The 20,460-nt window shown below is 38.4% G+C and overlaps 1 pseudogene; it reads left to right on the top strand.

The window, feature by feature from the left end:
- Window positions 1-198: 198 nt before the first annotated feature.
- LOC118801707 overlaps window positions 199-20,460 on the top strand; it is a 53,299-nt pseudogene continuing 33,037 nt past the window's right edge.

Here is a 20,460-nt window from a genome sequence, read left to right as displayed (position 1 = left end):
CAGCCAAATAGAGGAAGTCAGTCAAATTAGTACTAACTAGCCGCAGAAACTTGATTGCACCCAGAACTGTTGCCAGCAGAGTCAGAGCAGCTTAGCTGCCACACGGACCACAGAACCTCACCGCAGCCACGGACCAGTCTGCAAGCAGACTGAACACCAGAGGACTGTCAATGTTTTCCATCCTTATTCAGTCTTGAGATGCCTGCTGCCCAGTTGCTGACTATGGCCACATCGACCTTCGGCCTGTCCGGCTGCTTCAGCAAAGCCGCTACAACCAAGCAAGACCCTCAGCACATGAGCCTCTCCAGGTCTAGAAACAACTCTCCGAAACAACTCTGCCTGGAGGGCCTGAAGTCAGCCTTCTTGTCTCCAAAGTAAGGTGGTATTCAAATCTTATGCACTCAGTTTTTCAACTCTTTAATTAAAACCCTTTGATAGACATACATATCCATATAGCTACACATGCCCATACATAGGTTCACTCACTGAAGGTCCCTTTCATGCCTAAGTTTCGAGTTGCCCTTCCAGGAACTACCTTAAGCTATAGTGTCTCGTGCTGTTTTAGTTGTGATTTACATTATCTGAGCTGTATGTAATCTCCTAAATCATCGAAAGTGAATGTTATTTGATATTTAGCCAATAAATTCCCTTTTGATTGAAGCATTTTTGGTGTGAGCATGTTGTCTCTTTTATCTTTGGTCGGTAGATTTTGGAAATCTGGGTAACTCTAACTTCTTGTTTGAGGTTCAGGCAATAATATAATTAATAATATAATTGAAAAGGTTTGTTCTGCTACAATAATGTGACATACTTGACATATGTTATCATTAAAACTATAAATATTGCCATATTGCCCAGCCCTAGAGATATTTAACTTCTGTATTCAGATCATGTATTCTAAATACCTCCATTACATCTCATCCGTGTGTGTTTGTAAAACATCACCACAGGTAGAATGACGCTTCATTCCTGCCAAATTATGACCATGAAGCTCAGAGGTAGAAGCACAGCACCCTGTGTTTGCATGTGACGCAAAACCACAAAGACAGACACAGAAAAACAACCCTATCTCACTGGTCACGCAGTCACAGACTAGGAATATAATGTCCGAGGTGTGAGAGCAGAGAGAAGATATTTAGGTAGTTGAGGTTTGTCTTTAAGCAGTGGCAATTTTATCTTCACCTAAGGAGGAAATGAAACTCAGTGATGCAATGCAGAAAGCTCTGGGTGAGAGTAGGCCTTAAATAAGCTGAATATTTTTATGTAGCTTTACTTTATATTACAAATAAATAAATTGATTATTAATTAATTAATTTATTTTTTTAATGAAACGTGTGTATGTGTTTTCTCTCTGTTCTCCCCTAATGCGCTCTCTCTCTCTCTCTCTCTCTCTCTCTCTCTATAGGTGGAGTGAGCTGTCAGTCATCGTCCAACGCGTTCAAGCACAGTCTTGCGGCACAAAAAGGGGCGGAGCCCTTCAAAAGCTGCGCGGACAAGCTGCGCCTTAGTCTACCGGCTCACTCGTTTGCTGTTTGATGACTCGCTTATACTGAATACTGAACTGTTGATCTGTCTAGTTCGTTTTTGCTCTTTTCTGTCTGTTGCTAGATGCCAGTAACAAGTAGTGTTGTTAGTTTTGTCCAGTGATTTATGTCTACTTGTTGTGGTGGTAGTGTTGTTAGTTAGCTCTCTCTCTCTCTCTCTCTCTCTCTCTCTCTCTCTCTAACAGGTTAGATTGTGCGCGAACCTACATTCCATGACACAAGTAAACTCTGCTGTCTAGGCACACTAGGTTGAAGGGAGGGTGCCGCCCCCTGTATATTTGGGAAGGTTAGTGTAGGGTAGTTAGTTGGCCTTGGTTGTTAGGCTAGACTTCAAGAACAATACAGCTCAGGGTCGTTTTTTTTTTTTTCCTGTTTATTTCTTTGGCACCATCCATCTTCCCTTTCTAAGGTAAGATTAGCTCAGCCCCAAAACTGGTGTGTTGTGCTGCTTGTGTATGTCTGCTTGTGCTTGTAAGCCCTACAGCATTGTCTGAAGTCATTGTCTTGAATAAATACTGTTTTGCCATATCCTTCCTCTCCTGCCAGTCACTCCACGCTCACCAGCAGTCTCTCCATTCCTCCAGTTCTACATCAAGCTGTCTAGTTAATTTGTTAACGTCTCTGTTTACTGCCTTAGACTGTAGCCCTTTAGTGGGGACATAACATAGATAAATAACTGGTCACATTGATTTATCAGTCTACTCGGGCTTTAGCAGAGCTCAGTAATGCTGAGATAAATAACTGATCATCACAGTGATTTTATCAGTCTACTCAGGCTTTAGTAAAAACGTAAATGTTTGTAAAGTAGCCGTTAATTGAGGTCCCCTTTAGCGTACGTCTTTACATGCCATGCACTGATATTAAAATAGTTAATAAACAAGCTTTAGTGATGTTTGTCTTAAAGATGGTATTTTTTATATAGTGGGTATTTTAAGAGTTTTTCTAAAGATTCAAAATATAACATGGACTGAAACAAATACTTAATTTCTGTAACCTGATTACTGTCTGTACAAAATAAAGAAAAATGAGATCATTGTATTTGGCAGTAAGGATCTTGAGACTTCATGTCAGTGCTCATCTTGACACCAGACTAAATATCAAGTCAGATATTGTGGCACAACAAGTGATTCAGATCTGAATTTACACAGTCATGTACAAGCAATAACGACAGTAAAAAACATCACAGTTTAAAATTTCACGACACAATAAACCTAGAAAAACTAATTCATGCATTTATCTCCAGCAGGCTGGACTAGTGCAATGGTCTCCATTTTCTGGCCCACCCAAGATCACAATCGGACAGCTACAGCTTATTCAAAATGCAGCTGCTAGAGGCCTTATGAGAAATTAGAGATCTGAGCACGTTATTCCAGTCTTCAAGTCACTGTGCTGCCTACCAATCAAGTACAGAATTCACTTTAAAGTGCTTCTAATTGTATATGAATCTCTGGATGGCCTTGCACCAAAAGACATTACTTATCTGTTTGAAGTATAGAAACCTAAAAGGCCTCTCTGATCACTAGGGCCCGATCAGTCAGCAGCACCCAGAATCAGAACCAAGCAGTGTAAGGCAGCATTCAGTCATTCTGCTGCCAACTGCTGCAACAAACTCCCAGATATTTTTCTGTGTTTATGTGCTTTACACATAAAATTGCCTTGCCTTGCCTTACAAAATGTAACTTGGTCTGAATACAGATACTTCTGTATTCTCAATATGTATTCCAAATACTTCTGTTACATTGCGATAACATTACCGTACATTCCATCACATCCCATCCCCGTGTGATTGTAAATAATTCCCACTGGGAGAATGATGTCTCATTCCTGCCAAACCAGCACAGTGACCATGGAGCTCAGAGGTAGAAGCAAAGCATCCTGTGTTGTTTACATCTGAAGTGCAACCACAAAGATAGACACAGAGAAACAATCCCATCTGACTTATCATGTAGTCACAGTCTATGAATATAGTATCTGAGGTTTTTGAAGAGGGAGGAGTTATTTAGGTGGTTGAGGTTTGACTTTTTAGTTAAGCAGGGGCAATTACATCTTAAGCTAAGGAGGAAATGACACCTAAAAGAAGCTGGATGTCGTGACTCACTATAAGATATTGACTCCTCAAGTTAAACTAAAGACACAGCAAAAAATAAAAAGTGGAATTTCTTCTTGAGGATGTTTGTGATTATTTTAACATAATAAGTGGTTATTTTGAGAAAGCAAGACATTATTTTGCCACAGTAAGTTGGAAACTATGTCATTATTTTGGCTTTCTGTTTTGAAACGTTCATTTTTGTCTGGTAGGAGAAGCTGAACTTGAGGTTTGGCAAGTGTTTTTGACTTTTTATTTTTATAATTTCTATATATTTTTTTTCTTTTCTCTCTAAAAACAAGCAATGTTAACACCGAAAATAAGAAAAGCTTTTCTCAGGCATTAAATAACATGCAGTCAGTACTTTGTAATGACTCAAAACATTAGGACATTTGTCCCTGTATGTCTGTATGTTCTCACTTTTCAGTGGTACAGTTCATTTTCATTTTGTTCCTGCCTTATTTTATCAGGAACCATCTAATGTTCTCCTGGCATTTGCCAAACCCAGACTCATCCATCAGACTGCCAGACAGAGAAGCATGATTTATCACTTCAGAGAATACATTTACACACCCAACCCGACCATTTGCCATTGTGCATGTTGATCTTAAGTATTTATGTAACTGCTCAGCCATGAGAACCCATTTGGTGAGGCTCCTTACGCACAGTTCTTTTGCTGATGCTGCTTCCAGAGGCAATTTGGAACTTGTTAGTGAGTGAGTCAACAGAGGATAGGCACTGTGCCCCACTCTGTGAGTTTGTGTGGTCTACCGCTTTGTGGCTAAGCTGTTGTTGCTCCTAGATACTTTTATTGCACAATAATAGCACTTACAGTTGATGAAGCAGATCTACCTGGACAGAAATTTCACAAAACTGACTTGTGGCAGAGGTGGCTTCCTATGACAGTGCCATGTTTAAAGTCAGTGAGCTCATCAGTACGACCCATTGTACTGCCAGTATTTGTCTATTGAGACTGCAAGGTCTATGTGCCTAATTTTATCCACCTGTTAGCAATGGGTGTGGCTGAAACCCCTGAACTCAATAGTTAGAAGGTGTGCCCCAATACTTTTGTGTTTATAGTGTATCAGTCTCACAAGTATCATAAAATGAAGAAAGTCACAATTAAAAACAGTGTCCACAGCTAACTGGTAAAATCACTGATGTGGGTGTTATTTCCCCTGTATTGGAGGGTCAGATGAAATATTTGAAATATGCTTTAAAGTACTTAAATAGTGATCCTTTACATATTTAATATGCAGATGTCTTTGTCTCTCTCTCTCTCTCTCTCTCTCTCTCTCAGGAAGTGATGAGTGTTGAACACAGAGCATTGTTCAGTCAGTCAGTCAGTCCGTCATTACGGGGACAGTATGGAGTTCAGGTCTCTCTCTGTAATACTCTGTGAGTAAATGTTCTCTTTATGTCTTCATTAGAGTGAGAGCTGCTGTATGAAGTTGTTAATATTCAGTCTGAGGGTTCTGAGTGATCAGCTTCTGTGTGATTCAGTAACGTTATGTAGTTTAGTTAGTTTACATACAGTGTCATATTGCTGCCAAGCAGAATAAAAAACCTTTCAGCATGTGGTTATAATGAGATGTTATTTTGTAATTAAGAAAAAAAACTACTTGTAACTATAATTTAAAATATTTTAAAAATTTATAAAAAATTTAAAAAAGAAGAGATTTTTACATAATCATGAGATGTTTTATCTCGTACTTATGACAGTCTGACTGCCTATTTACTGTTTAAGCTGCCTTCCGAATGGGACAGCCTTCGTTTGGGAGCGTGCAAATGCTGCCTTAAAATGCTGCCTACTTAGACAGCTGCCTCCCGATTGGAACGCACCAATAATAAGTTGTTATTACAATGTACATTCTTGTAATAACAAGATAATTTCTAATATATATGAAATGTCTTTTCAGAATTACAACATAACATCTTGTAATAACAACACACTTTTTTTTAATTCTGCATGGCAGTAACACGCCACCGTATTTGCATGCTTTACCTTTGTGATGAAGTCTATACGGAGTTTTGGCTGGAGGTCCTTTGACCTGTTTATTACAAGAAAATCTTCCAGTGCATCTAGTTTGCATTGGCATTATGTGTTTTGAGTATAGTTACAAGAATTAACTGTAGAAAGACTGCATCGCATCCTTTAGTGTGTCCACATGATCCATTTTTTTGGCTACATCTTCAATATACTCTTGCATATACGTTATACTGTACACTGCTGTTAGATCAAAGTTTGTACATCAGAGACTCTAATAATGTGTTAGTGTCAGTACTGGTGGTGGTGATCAGTGCTGCTGTAGACGTGCTGAAATTGATGCAGTGAACTTAATTTACTTTATTCAAATTTGACCAGAAACTGCAATGTGTGAAACAATGAAGAATGAAGAGCTTTTGCTTTGATAAGATCTAAATGAGCATATAAAGACCCCCTACACTCAAAAATTTGTGTTTTTTTTAATGTGTAACTCTTATTGAATGGCTTAATGTGGTTACATAGACTGATATTTGTGTTATTATAGCATAGAGTTCACATTTTTTCATTCTCGGCTCTTCTGAAAAAAGTGATTCATGGTGCACTATGTACCAGCTTACTTTTGTATGTCACGAAAGAGCTTAAACTGATGACAGAGTAAGTAATCGAGAGAGGCAGGAGAATTCCTGGTGGGCCAGTAGCATTTTATGGCCAGTTACTGTGAGCTGAGGCCTGAACTCATGCATACAAGCGCACACCCCCTGTAACCCATGAGGATAAGCGGGTCAGATGATGAATAATGTTACATGCAAGTGTATATCTGTAGCGATTTATGGGTTGCAGCTTCCCCCCATGACCCAGAAGGATAAGCAGCTTAGAAAATTTGTGTGTGTGCATGTTGTGTGTATGTGTGTGTGTGTGTGTGTGTGTGTGTGTGTGTGTGTGTGTGTGTGTGTTTTTGCCTGTGTAGCACACCAAAAAGAGTCCAAAAAGTATTTATTTATTTATTAACTGATTTAGAAAGTTAGAAATTGTTAGCCACTTAGCTCCCCAGTTTATTTTGTTTTTTTTTTTTTCAATCACTTGGTCCCCAGAGGGTAAGGGGAAAAAAACAGATGCTCCCTGCTGATCAAAGCTGGCCTAGCCAATAGTGGAAAGAAATTGTATGGGAAGGGAAAAATAGGCTTTTGATGGCACAAATTGTAGTGATGCAAAAATATTTTTTTCATCTTACCTTGCAGGGCATCTGTAGTATTTAGTTCAGGGCTGTGTGCATAGGCTAGACTATCTGATTTAAACTGATCATCCAGTTCCAGTTCCCCACAACCCATTTAGACTTATTAATTCTACCTGTTAATATTTCACATTAGTGCATCATATCCTCTGTTCCCCTGTTTAGCGCTGATTGTCTTCATCCGCAGTGGACAAACTCAAGGTGATTCACTCACATCTACATGCACTACATTTTCCTTTTATATTCACATACATTTGCATGTAAAATTAAATCTTTCTTTTAATGTATGACTGTAGAAAGTGGCACAAATCATTAAAATTACAAGTATTAGCATGTAAAATGCTTGTTTGAGATTGTTCCTATATCTCAATTAAGCTGATCATGTTGATGTTTTGTAGATCAGTGTAGATCAAAGATGTTTTTCTTTGAGAGATAAACGTTTGTTGTTTTGTTCTTGCAGATCAGCCAGTGGTTAAAATTAAAGATCCTCCTGACCAGAAAGAAATAGTCATAGGAGATACTGTCACTCTGAAATGTGAAATACCAGGGGGAGGAGGCCATCGCTGGACATACAGCTGGTATAAGAATAGAGAAGTTCAACGCTATGAAGAACAAAGTGAATACAGGTTTAGGGTGGCAGCAAATGACAACGCTGAATTCACCTGCAAGGGAATCACAAGATCCAGTGATCCTTTTAAACTGCCATTGTCAGGTGAGTTTGTTCATCTTCATCATGGTTACCTGTCTTTAGTGAATATGCAGTTTGGGGCATTTCTTTCTATGTGTGCAAATTATACAGTGTTAATTCATGATGTGTAAATACACAATGTGCAGGATCTGCAGTTGGTAGGTTCACCTGCTTAATGAATGTAGAGCCCACAGTGTAATTTACTAAGCCTGAAAATCGATTACTTGTGTAAATTAACACCTGAGTGGGACTGCTGATAATCTGCTATGCATTTCCCACCACAGATGCTTTAATTTTTATATTTATAATTGAAAATATAATTTATAGTTTAAATAAGGCTGGACTTTGCACTATATGACTATGCTACTTAGGCAGAAATGGCAAAGATATACCTCCTAACTATTACTACTACTACTATTAATATTAGTAGAATAATAATTTTGTACGTAGTTTGACCAGAGGAGGATGGGTCCCCCCATGTGAGCCTTGGTTCCTCCCAAGGTTTCTTCCTCAACTGAGGGAGTTTTTCCTTGCCACTGTCGCCCCTGGCTTGCTCACCTGGAGGATTTACATTTCATGTCGAAACTTTGTTCTAAACGGATTTCTGTGAAGCTGCTTTGTGACAACATCAGTTGTAAAAAGCGCTATACAAATAAATTTGATTTGATTTGATATACAAGTCACATACTTAAGTAAAAGTACTTGTTATCCAGTTAAAAAAAAATCTCAAGTAAAAGTTAAAGTATGATTTATATTTTTTTACTCATGTAGAAGTATGTGCCCATAAATGTACTTAAAGTAAAAAAAGTAAAAGTATTTCTTAAAAAATTATCTCTAATTAAATTTTTAAACGGGAAACCTTTCTACTGAGAGTTATAGGTACACATCAATCAAAACTGCATGCATCATCCACAAAAATCCACACCTCCAGAGCACCCAAACACGTTTATATGTTTGATTTTCTGTGTGAGAATTAGAGATGAATATTGTTGGAATCTCTACTAAGAAAAAAAATTGTCAGTTTTTACTTCAGCAGTCAATGCTGAACACCATATCAAATAAATCCTTTAAGTAAGCCTAGGACCAGAATGGGACTTGTTTTCAGACCTGGAGAAAGAAACAGCCTCTCTTATCACTTTGCTCTTCCAGATTCCAGAACCAGTGTCTCATATGTGCTGTGACTGAGGTTACAGTGCGTAAGTCCTTATTTTCATGTCATGGAAGTGGTCCAGTAGTATAAAGTTTAAAAGTAGAATCCACCTATTCAGGTGCAGCAGTTGAAACAGCTCCAGTTCAGGTGATAAAAGTGATGAAGTAGGTTCCCTTGGGCCTAATATATTATACTTTCAGTAACTCTTGTTTTCTGGTCTTTTTTTTTATTATTAACCCATTGCTAACTACACTCTTAAAAGAGATATGTTAAAAAATAACACACTCTGTCTCTAACTAGGCACATCAGTGTGTTCAGTTTGAGACGACACATTTTGTGTTACTTTTAACACAAAATGTGTTGAAATATTTCTATAATGTGTTATGGATAACACATTTTGGGTTACTTTAAGCACAGAATGTGTTAAATCAGAAATCAATATGATATAAAAAAGTGTTAAAATGGGGAACACAAGTTAGTGTGTTGTTATTTAACACATCACTTTTTAGAGTGTAGCAGCAGTTGCAAAATTTGCAAAGTAATGAAAATGTCATGACATAATGAGCCTTATGGTCACACAATATGGCAAAAGAAAACAAGTCTTATGCTCACACTAAAACGGTGGACCAACTTTAACCCTGTATTCATGCCAACACGGCAGACTAAAATTAGCCATGTGCTCATGACAACCTTTCTCCTTCTCTGTTGACCTCCCAGTGCCAGCTCAATTCATGCTTATTGCTAAAATTAAACCAAACCTACCTTAAACGGAGGGCCAGTTGGTTGTGGAAACACAGGTCCTGGAATTACTTGTCATTTCAAACCAGAATTTCGAATCAGGCTTTGCCACCGTGCAGAAACTTTAAAAGCTGTTGTATAATTTAACAGGTATGAAAAACAACCACTCATCATTTCTATCATGCAGTATACCCCAAAAACTAAGAGGAGAAGACATCAGTGAATTTCAAAAATAAAGCAGATTATAAAATTAACAGATGATAAAAAACACATTTGCACAAAACACACAACTTTACACGCAACTAAGGCTTAACCAGGCTTAACTAAGGCAAAAGCTTAAAGAAAGAAATTAGCAGGCTAAAACTCTAAGAGTCGAGAGAGAGAGAGAGAGAGAGAGAGAGAGACAGAGTGGTGAAGGTGAGAGCACCTGCAAGTGTCTTCCCCATCTAACACAGACTTGGTCAAAGCAGTCAGTTATAACTGTATGCAAATTCTATGTAAATTAAACAAAGTACATGTACAATTCCTTCATCATTACAAAACTATTATAATGCAGACTTGGACTGGTTCAGAAACAAACTGAGCACCATGTCAATAATAAGATTCAGTCAACAAAGATAGTGTCAGTCATGCACATCTTAATAACGTCAGCAAGAGTCACTCTCAGTCAGGCCGAAAGCCTTGAAGGTTCCCAGATTGTCACCTTTCACCCAGTTATACAAAGCTGGAAACAACCAATTCCATCTCCTGTACCATCAGCCGCCAGCATGTCTGCTAGGATTAATTAGAGCTGGGCACAAGCAAGTCCTTATTCCTAGGTGTAAGAAATATAGTCTTAAGCAAAATATTTTAAAAATACATTAAAAAGATGCAAATTTAATTACAGCAGATAATCTAGATCCTTTGAAGTGGAGAGTCAGCCCCTCTGACGTGTGAGATTAACACTCATGGTGGATGGACATATCGCTGGTAAAAAACAGAATAAGAGTTTGCCCAAGTTCAAAACTCTTCAGATCTACACTATTCATGTGACATTTAGCATTAAAATGGCAAGATTGGAGAGAAGGTGACAAGTTTGTGTGTATGTGGTTTGAGTGTAATCATTTTTTCTTGTAATCTGATTACTGTAACTGTAACAGAATACAGTTACTTTTTTATATCCTTATTACATAACACTGTTACATGTATTCAGTTACTACCCAACAGTGATAATAATATATTCTTTTGACAGAACATTTTTAGGTGTGATACCTAGTCCTCACATGAATACAATCTTCTTTGTTCCCACAGATTTACCCAGAGCTACACTGAGGGCACAACCAGAGAGTCCTGTGTTTAGTGGAGAGTCAGTCACTCTGAAGTGTGAGATAGAGTCTCACAGTAACTGGAGATATCAGTGGTATAAAGGCAGCAATAGCACTGTAGTCTATCAGTCTCAGACAAACACCTTCACCATCAGAACAGCAGCAGATCAGGATCAGTACTGGTGTAGAGGAGAGAGTGATAATAAACCCTCATCATCACACCTCAGCAATCCTGTTACTCTCACAGTGAAAGGTAAGATTACTACTTTTGTTCCCCACACTGTAAAGGTTCATTGATATTATTTAATTTCTGGTAAATTTTATTACTAGTACCAGCATATTATAACTTTACAATAGAGCATAACAGTGTTGTCTTTATGAATATTAAAACATCTGTATTTTCATTTTAAAGGATAGTTTAGTGGATTCAGTCAGACTTTTTTCTCTCTTTTTTTTTCTTTACCTAGGTGTTATTTTGGCATGTCACTGTTTAATATTTCACCTTACTTAGGCAAACATTCTCAGTACCGAAAAATAACAATTAATTTTAGCAGTAGAGTTCTTAGATTTGGCTTAGTATCTATATGAACTGTGTGTTTCATCTCCAACAGCAGAAAAACCTAAACCTGAACTCACATCAAGCCATAAAGGAGCTGCACTGATAGGAAACTCCAGTGGTTCTGTACTGTAAGGTGGATCAGTCAGCTGGATGGACTTTTTATTGGTTCAGACACCAACAGAACCCTGAGAATGAGATCAAGACTGAAACACACTCCTACAGCATAAACTCAGTCAGTGTCTCTGATGGAGGACAGTACTGGTGCAGAGCTGGGAGAGGAGACCCAGTCTACTACACTCACTACAGTGTTGCAATCTGGATAAGTGTAACTAGTGAGTAGAAAACTTTCTGACAAGTGATACTAGATACAGTGTTGAATGTAAAAACACTTGACAGCAGCTCTGAACACTCACATAGGTTTCAGCTGCAGTGCTTCATACTGACGTCAAACCTTTAAAAAATCTGAAAAGTTATCTTAAACTGCTGCTTTAGGCTGAGACTGGCATGTCCTAAAGAGATTTGCAGATGGTGAAGTGGCACAGGGGGATGTGATGATTAACTAGGACATCCTGAGCCAATCAGATTACTCATCTCTTTTACACAGATGTCCTGAGTGCAATGAAGAAAATGGCTAGAATGTGTTCCATTACTGTGCAAATAAGACAGAGAAATTAGTTGTCAAGTATGTAAGATTTAATGAAAGACAATTGATATTGCCCATTTCTGTCTTGCATTATTTGGAACAGCTCTTGAAACACTACATACCCTGAGGTTGAAGTGTGGTAAGGTTTACGTCTCCCAAACCCTCCTTATATATAATCAAGACCCTGTTATTACTCATTACATAGAGCATACTTTTTTCACCTCTGTGAAAAGATGAATCTGAACCTTTAGTTATATTCACTTTAATTTTAGTTCTGTTGTTTTTCCTGAATGAGAAAATTCCAAGCAGTACTGAGAGTGTTTCTGGTTCTGGTTGACTGAAGGAGACTCAGTGACTCTAAGCTGTGAGGTCAGAGGCTCCTCTACAGGCTGGACATTCAGCTGGTACAGATATTAAGATGAGCCCTCTCAGACAGCGGCAGAGGAGCTGGAGGCTCCTACACACTCAGCTCTACTACTTGTAATCACACAGGAGTTTATGGGTGCAAAGCAACAAGAAGATCAGCCTATGGATCACTGATTGCATTAATTCCCATCATGCACCTCGTGGAAATTAACAAGCAGAGAAACCCTTTTCCTTCTCCACTCTATAGTGGTACAAATGGGAAGATACATTGGCTAAGCATATAGAGATCTGGGGCTCAGCCCAGTTCACTGTAGAATTGTATGTTGTGGCACATCATCACCCAGTATTTTTAATTAACCAGCAAAATGTACAGTTACTTAATTTTTTAATATATTATACACTACAGATCAACAAAACATGCAGCGATTCAACATTTTCTCGCTTGTACTCTCTCTTTCTTGCAGTGTCTCTCTGTTTCTCACTTACAATAATATTAAACATGGTTGATTTGTCACAGCGTCAAGGCAAGAAGAGAACTGACTTAAGACAGCCATCCTGACCAAGGCCGGCGTTAAACGCACAGTAACAACAGCCTATTTAGTTTAACGGGATAAAGAGAAATTGGAAAACGGTCATGTAAAAATGAATTTTGACTGTTTTTGGTTCAAATCACTCAAATGTTGTAAGCTGAGAAGAATAAAATGCAAGAAACATGTAAGATATGAGAACTATTCCTGTTGACACCCAGTCCCCTATAAGTAAATTGACTGCTTATGTCTGTCTTGACCAATCATGGTTTTACATCATTAGTTCACACAAGAGAGCAAATAAAGGTCCATATTTGCAAACAAAGCCGAAACAATATCAATGTTGTGGATTCACAAAATTCAGTAAATAGTATGTTTGTGTATTATTGATTATGGAAGTCTATCAGCGTTATTGTAGAAAACTGTGTGTCTGCATCTTGCAGGTACGACTCATCCAGTCTCTCTGATGGTCAGTCCCAGCAGAGCTCAACACTTTTATAGTGACCCTCTCATACTGAGCTGTGAGGGACAGAGTGACTCTACTAGATGGAGAGTGAGACAATACACACACAGTGAGAAGGTGTCAGATTGTTCATCAGATAGGAGATCAGTTACAGGATCTACATGCAGCATCAGCTCCCTCAGCACATCCCACACTGGAGTGTACTGGTGTGAGTCTGAATCTGGAGAGAGCAGCAATCCTGTCAACATCACAGTGCACTGTGAGTTTACGTTATTATAAACGTTAAAGAAGTCCAGTAACAGAGGAACAAAGATAGTACATAAAAATATTTCACCATCCACACTGTTGATGATAATGTTCTCTGTGTTCCGTCTGAGAAGATCATAGTTATGTGATTCTGGACAGTCCTGTTCATCCTGTGACTGAGGGAGATCTTCTGACTCTACGCTGTTTATATGGCTACAGAAAGCCCTCAGACCTCACAGCTGAGTTCTATAAAGATGGATCACTCCTCCAGACTCAGACTACAGGAGAGATGACCATCCATACTGTCTCAAAGTCAGATGAAGGTCTCTATCACTGTAAACACCCAAGGGAAGGAGCCTCACCACAGAGCTGGATCTCAGTCAGAGGTTTATTGATTTCAACAGAAAGCATTATATGAAATTATGCATTTTATTTGTATTTTGTTATTTTATATTGTCATGCTTCCAGCAATGACAGGACTACAATTATTTTATTGTGTTTGATCAGGAACATCTTGTATTGCAGGAGCTTCATTCTCAGGGTTCAGTCTGCTCAGTAGTTTAATGGCAGTGTCTCCATATGTGGTGGTGTCTGTCGTGCTGATGGTCAAATGCTACAGAGCTCGAGGTAAGAACACACAGTCTTCCTGAGGGTCGCTTGTAATGAATATACTCAGACAGACATTTCTTTATTGGCCAACATTCAATATTAATACATGAACTTTAACTTTGACTCATTTGAAATGTTTATTATTGTATATTTTACAGCTAAATCTGATGAGGGGACCAGAACATAAGCAGTGATAGAAGCTGGAGCATGTTGATGAGTGTCAAATGGAGCAGTTTTACATTATAATTATTCAATTGTGTGCTTTAAACTTAAACTTAAATATTTTCTCTTTAAATTTTGGTCACTTGTGAAAGCAGCAGTTAGGAACATTTCATGTGAGTAACGACTTTTAATTTTATATATATATTGTTGTTTTTTGTAGTTTTTCTATTATTGTATCATCGGTAATATCTTTTTTCAGTCAGACCTCCTACAGTTTGAAGGCTAAACATTACTGAAGTGTGATTCTGATCTGTTTGCTTTTGCATTCAATAAATTTGAACAAAACAGTAGACTAAGTTGTTCTCTCTCTCTTCTATTGATGTTCGACTTTAAATGTCATGATGATAAATAACTAAAATATTTAGTGCCCTGATTCTGGTAATAGTGAAATTCACAATAAATGAATGTGTAAATAGATTTTGAAATATGTACGCGATTAGTTCATTTCTAAAATACGGTCTAAAAAGAATAATAACTCTGACATTCTCAGGGACTGTTACGCACCCATCAATTTCTGTTACGCACTCATCACTTTAACTGCACCATAAGCTCATTCTAATTGCACTACTGTTTATATTTGCACTATTTATACCCACAGACCTTAATCTGTATGTGCCTTGTGTCCCTTTAGTGTTAATTTCAGGACATTCTTATATTTATATTATTATTTTTTATTATATTTTTCTACAATTAGTGTTTATTTTTACGATTAGTGTTTAGTGTTTTTTAATGTCTATGTAAATTCACACTTTTCCTGTTTACCGTCCATTTAATGTTATCCCTACACCATGGGGTCTGAGAGTAATGCAATTTCAATACTCTGTATGTCCTGTACATATTGTAGTATTGACAATAAAGCTGACTTGACTGGACTAGTTCATACCCATCAGAACCTGTATAAGCATTTAATGCAACATATGCTCTCTAACTGGGTTGCCATTGTCATCCTTTATTTATTTACTGATGACATCAGCTTTTAAAAACACACTGGCTTGGCTCAGTTTCAATGTTATTTTTAAGCGAAGCTGCTGTGAAAATCTTCAGATGAGCTTCAAGACACTTTTCCCCACCATTTAGATGATTCACCTAAAAATGACATGTTTCTTGTGATCTACATATGTTGGAGAACTTCTTTGTTTTGCAGTAAAATGTGTCAGTGTGGTCACAGAGTCACTGATAAATGAAGAAATAAAGCAGCATCTGAGATTGAAATATGTTGTAGGTCGATTTCAGACAGTTCATGAATGTTTTGTAGCACAGTAACAGTGGTGATACGTAGAATTCATCATTCAGCTGTTAAAGTCAGATTTAACCGTTTGCCCCCTCAACATATCAATAACATTACTATGCTTTAGAAAGAAAATAAGCTTTATGACAGTAATTTATTTTCCTCACCTTCTTTCACTGCTATGTTGCTGGCTACCTAGCCTTCAATCTGTATTTTTTTACAGGCCCAGTGCATAATCCTGATTGCCAATGCTGATTCTCACCATAGCAGCTGATAAATGTGATATTAAGACCTAATAGGCACAGCAGATTCATTTGATATCTGTTAAAGAAAGGGGTGGTTATACAAAGGACTATTTAATGATACATTACGTTAATCAATCAATCTGTTATGATTTAAGTGTGCTATACTTGCGCCTATGGCGAACCTTCTTGAACTGTTAGTCACATGCAAAAGCTTAGATGCTTAGATTGCGTTTTGTTGATCTTAAGTGAAAATAGGTTAACATATCCTATACAGAGAGCACACGTCTCCTTACATTTTAATGCACAATTGTTGTTTATTTGCTGAATTTAACACACTAGGGGAAAAATAACATAAAATGTGGCCTGTGTAAACGTTATGACTAATTTTTTATTATATGTTATACTTTTTGCCAGTGTCACGCATCCATCGGGCTATGAACCGCATATGGACTCCATCTCCCAGAATCTTCTGGGAGATCACAACTCCTGATCTCCCTTCACACTCCTATCAGTGCTCTCATTCACCGGATTACTGATTCTATGCACCAGTGTGATGTCATATGACCTTATCAGTTAGATTTATAAGCCCGGGCTTTAGCATAGGCTAGTTGCGAGGTATTGAATCATCATTGATCTGCTGAGTGTTGTACTGTCTGTGAGATTCCTGTTTATGACCAGTGTTTCCTGTTCTTCGACTCTGCTTTTTGCCTTAACCCTTGGATTGTTTGCCCTTATCGTTTTACCACTGTTTTTGACCTTTTTGCCTGTTTTCTCTACTCTGCCTTTGCCTGCCCTTTTTGGATTGATTGCCTAGTGTTTTGTTTGTCTTTGCGTATCGGTTGTACTTCCTGGATCTGACCCATGCTTGTTTTGTGACTACGTACTTGAATATTGTCTTCATCAGTAAGTCATCTGAACCTTCTAACCGCAAGCGTCTGACCCATCCTGGCACGTTACAGCCAATATGTTAAACTTATCAGATAAATAGAAATCATGCAATAATTATCATTTGCAGAAATGTCATATTTAATTTTGTTCCCTGTAGAGGATGGGCTGTTTTCACTTAAAGAGAAAAAAAAACATGTAAAGTGTTCAACTGTTGCATTTCGGTGGGTGTTCAGTCCTGACCACCCTTCAAATAACTTTGTAATGAAGGAAAACCTTATCAGTCAAACACATTACAAGTGGTAAATATAAGGTCCACCTCTTGCGAGGGAAAAACAGCTCATTAGCAAACAATAGTTTTGTTTGTTAGCATATTTTGCTTGTGTTTTCAACTGTACTCCAGACCTAGCTAGGGCTTTTAATGTCTTTGGCAGAACTTGGGCTAGAAACTGAGCACCTCAACCAATGCACTGTAATCAGACCTCTCACTATACTCAAGCAATAGCAAGCAACCTAATGCATTATCGGTCAAACAGAGCGTCAGCTGCAGGACTTTCTGCTCATTAGACCACTCGGCCGACTTGGCCACCTGTTCCAATGTTTAATGGGAATGGGGAGTCTTAATGCTTACTGCTAAACTCTGCTCCTGGACGCTGCTGTCTTTCTTTACATCTGCACTCAAATTTCGAGTTGATGACCTGGAAGTGGGAGGGGTGTGCAATAGCAAATAGCATCTGAGCACGCGGATGCCTCCAAATTTGGCTCTTTTTTAACCCCCCACTCTCTCGCAGCACTTACAGGTGGTATGACTCACTCCCGGTGGCTGTGATGCTCTTGAAGATGCAAACTGACTCTCATCTTCCTCGATTGTCACATAAACAGAGCGCTCAATCTCTCCTGTCAGAGCTATGTAGCTTGGCTTAGCTGCTAGTGGCCACACCGTCTGAATGTCTCTGAATTTGTTGGCAAAACTTCTACTTCTGAACACTAGTTGTAGTCACATAGTGATCTTAGACTTGTGTGGAGCTGCTCAGCAATTTCATGAAGCTCCCAATGCAATCCAATGTTCTTGTTTCGATGTTGCATCGCAAGACAGTTTGGAACATTGTAGTGAGTGATGCAGCAGAGGGCAGGTGATTTTTATATGCACACTGCTTCTGCATGCAACAACCCTACTTTGTGAGTTTTATCACTTTGTGGCTGAGCAGGTGTTGCTCCTAAACAGTTTTATTTCACAATAATAGCACTTACATTTGATCAGGGCAGATCGAGCAGGGCAGAAATTTCACAAATTGACTGGCAAAGGTGGCATCCTGTGACAATGGCACATTAAAGTCACTGAGTTCTTCACTACAACCCATTCTACTGCCAGTGTTTGTCTGTGGAGATTGGATGGCTATATATTGGATTTTATACACCTGTTAGCAATGGGTATGGCTGAAACTCAATAATTAGGAGGGTGTCCCCATTCTTTAGCCATGTAATGAATGAAAGATAGCATGATGATTGGCTAAGCTCTGCAGCTTAATGCAATGCCAGACTGTATCTTTGTGCATGTACCTACACCCATATGATTCCATATGATTATCAATACAATTGTGGAGGTGAAATGCCAACCAGGTGGTTGTCATGGTACCATCCATCCCCTTTGAAGAGTGTGGTACGGTATGGTGGTGTTCTTTGAAGCTGTAAAGAAAACCACAGGCTATAGTGATATAAACACACTTGTAGACACTGTACCAGTTCTGTAACTGATAAAGAAACCTACTGACTCAAAATGGCAGCAGTTGGCATCAGTCTTCAACTTTTACACTGTTTTACTTTATGTGGAAAGAAAGAGATTCCTGTTTAAATGTCTGACCAGAAATCATACACTACAATCTTGTGAGATTATAGCGAATATATCTTTAGTAACCGACTGAAGATCAGCATTATAAAGTCTCAGTTATTGTTTTGATGAAGAACAGGCTAATACAGTACTGATGCTATGCCAGCAGTCTACTGTGCATGCTTAGAGAATGCATGTGTGTACTAGGTACACAAATTATTTGTGTGTGCGCATATCTTGTGGAAGGTGGAAAAGATTTATAAACTGACAGCATAATTACAGTTATACATTTTTTGTGAAAAGGCCATTGAACATTTTTCAGGGTGTGCTAATGAGGGTGCTAAACAATTTATCACCACCCAGAACCGCAAGCCTGTTGATAATGCTAAAGCTTTCATGATCACCAGCATTTGACTCTCTAACAAAACTGTCTGCAATTACGAATGACAGCTTTTAAAATATAAGAAATTATTTCATTTCAGAGAAGTAAATATAGCTTTAATAAAGCGTCAATATATGATCTACTATTGCCTGTGAGCAGCACTGAGTAGTTCATGCCTTACAGTTTTCTTGATGATGGAAAAGGGTTGTGTTAGGTCACTGTGCATTTTACCAACAACAAAAAACAACACAACTGCTCAGAGATCAAAGGCGTGGACTGACGCTAAGGCTAATAAAAGACAGCAGAGCTAGCCTAATGAAGCTGGTTATAGGTGGGGTTGGTTTCTGGTGCTGTTTATCTTCTCTCATCTTGAACAAACAGTTTGGGGTTTTTTTTATCTGTCAATTTCCTAGAATGGCTGTTAAGATGCTTATTGTGGTTTACATATATTATTTCAACCTTGGACCTTCAGATGAGGTGCTAAAAGGCTTTATGCTCTGCTTGTCACTTTAGAATTAGCATAATACACACTTGTGCACACATTCCCAAAAGTCAGACCTTCTGTGTCATGCTCAGTGAGATTTTCTGCAGTACTGTGCACACCCAGTAGGGGCATTCCAGCAGAACAACCCATGAGAATATTTTTAGTGTGTAAAATTGTTAAAGTGGTCAAATGGCCACCACACAACTTTCAAAATCTCAGAATCGCTGTATTGCTCACACTACATGACATTATCACTTGTGTCCTGCTATCAGTGTAGGACTGTGCATGCTACGTATGTGAAATTAGAGCTTGAGCAACTTCTTGTATTTGTTTCTGCATTCAAAAAGTATTCTATAGTTTTGAAATTTTGCATAGTTGCATGAGTGAAATTTTTTCATGATAAACCATGAGGTCACTGGACAGGCCCTAGGTGAGCTGGTGGACTGACCCAGAAGCAGGTGAAGGTGAGCCACATGCACAAAGACAGATACAGAAAAACTATGAGTGGCATCTCACAGGTCACGCAGTCACTACTAGAGGTGAAGGGTTTGAGGTTTAAGAGCAGAGAGGAGTTATTTTGTGGGCTTACTTCATTCTTTTCTAGTGAAACAGTCAGGCAATGACATCTTCACCTAATGAGGTATTGAAACTCAGTGATGCAGAAAGCTCCATGATGACAGTAGGCCTCAACTGAGCTTGTTTTAGCATTAAATTTCAGTAACAGATTGTATGGGAATTAAAGCAAAAGCAAAGAAAAACAGGAAAGCAAAGCACTAATGATCTAAACAATCAAAATAGACACACAACACACACAGCTGCACTCAGCCAATCACACCATGCAGTAAATCACACATATACACCTTCCAGCTTGAGGCCAGAGCAGCACAGAGGGGGTTAGATCTGATGTCAGGCCTCTCACTACCTCAAAGAGTAGAACTGATGATCTGTTCTAACTTTAATTCCATGAACACAACACGGCTGACTACATATTAATCAGTAGCTTCTGCAACACTAGTAAATTTTTAGCATGACATACAGACACAGG

This window comes from Colossoma macropomum, unplaced genomic scaffold, assembly GCF_904425465.1.
Source record: "Colossoma macropomum unplaced genomic scaffold, Colossoma_macropomum, whole genome shotgun sequence".
NCBI classification, from domain to species: domain Eukaryota; kingdom Metazoa; phylum Chordata; class Actinopteri; order Characiformes; family Serrasalmidae; genus Colossoma; species Colossoma macropomum.
This window is presented reverse-complemented; position numbering and strand designations above follow the sequence as displayed.